Raw genomic sequence first — 1010 nt, forward strand, 5'->3', positions numbered from 1 at the left:
TATATATAAATAATAGCCATTTTGATTAAAACACACTTCTCGCAAAATAACTCCCTTGTTCCTCGTTTGTTTACTTTTTAAATAAGGCAATGAATGGGGAATATCAGGTTTACTTTGCATGGCTTTCCTATTCTTCCATCAATTTGACACATTTAACTTTGTAAGTGGAGCGTTTCGCTACAGAAAAAAAGACAGCCAACATGCACGGACAGCGCCAGCTGACGCACATCACCGGTTTGTCAACAAAGGCAGCAGCAAGGCGCGCTTGCTTTGGCTGCCGGGGTTAGGTCGACCCACGTGACCGCCACAACGTGGAAACTCCAAATAAGGAGGCGTCCGGTCACGCCCCTCCCTGCCTCCCTCTGCCCTATATGGACAAGTTCCGGGTTAAGTTGTAGTGGAAAAGTGATCTCAAGCCGCAGACAAAATGACTGTAGACAAAACGTCACGGCGCCGATTTTGCCAAGCAAAGTTGTGGGAAGGAAACAAGAGTTAAAAATATCGCAACAACTTCTCTTTTTACCACACTGTATATACTTTATAAACAGTACATGTCAACGTAAGGGCAAAACTGTACATGATGCATTTTATTTTTGACTGGGGACAAAAAAAGCTTTGCATAGAAAAAAATACCCACCACAAGAATGAAAAGGAAAAGTGAATATTCAGACCCAAGAAATTAATAATAGCTTCTGAATGAAGCACGAGTGTGTAAAAAGAGTGTAGGTTGGTCTGAATCATGCTCTGTGTTTTGGGGGCTTACACACACTGTTGTAGTGCCGCGTGTGCTGATTACCAGTTAGGCCAGTGTGTGGAGTATCCTTCTCCCTGTCGCAGGCTGGCCACTCAAAACAGCAAAATAAGCGATGCTATTAAATTCAGTTATGCGGTTATCGGCGTCTAATAATATTGATAGAATTAAACATACCGTAGGTGGATGTTATAGTGCGAATCTGTCACAAAAACATAACCATACAAACTCTTATGCAACGCTAGTGTGCAGTAAATCC

The sequence above is a fragment of the Hippocampus comes genome, unplaced genomic scaffold, assembly GCF_001891065.2.
Source record: "Hippocampus comes isolate QL1 unplaced genomic scaffold, H_comes_QL1_v1.1 scaffold78, whole genome shotgun sequence".
NCBI classification, from domain to species: Eukaryota; Metazoa; Chordata; class Actinopteri; order Syngnathiformes; family Syngnathidae; genus Hippocampus; species Hippocampus comes.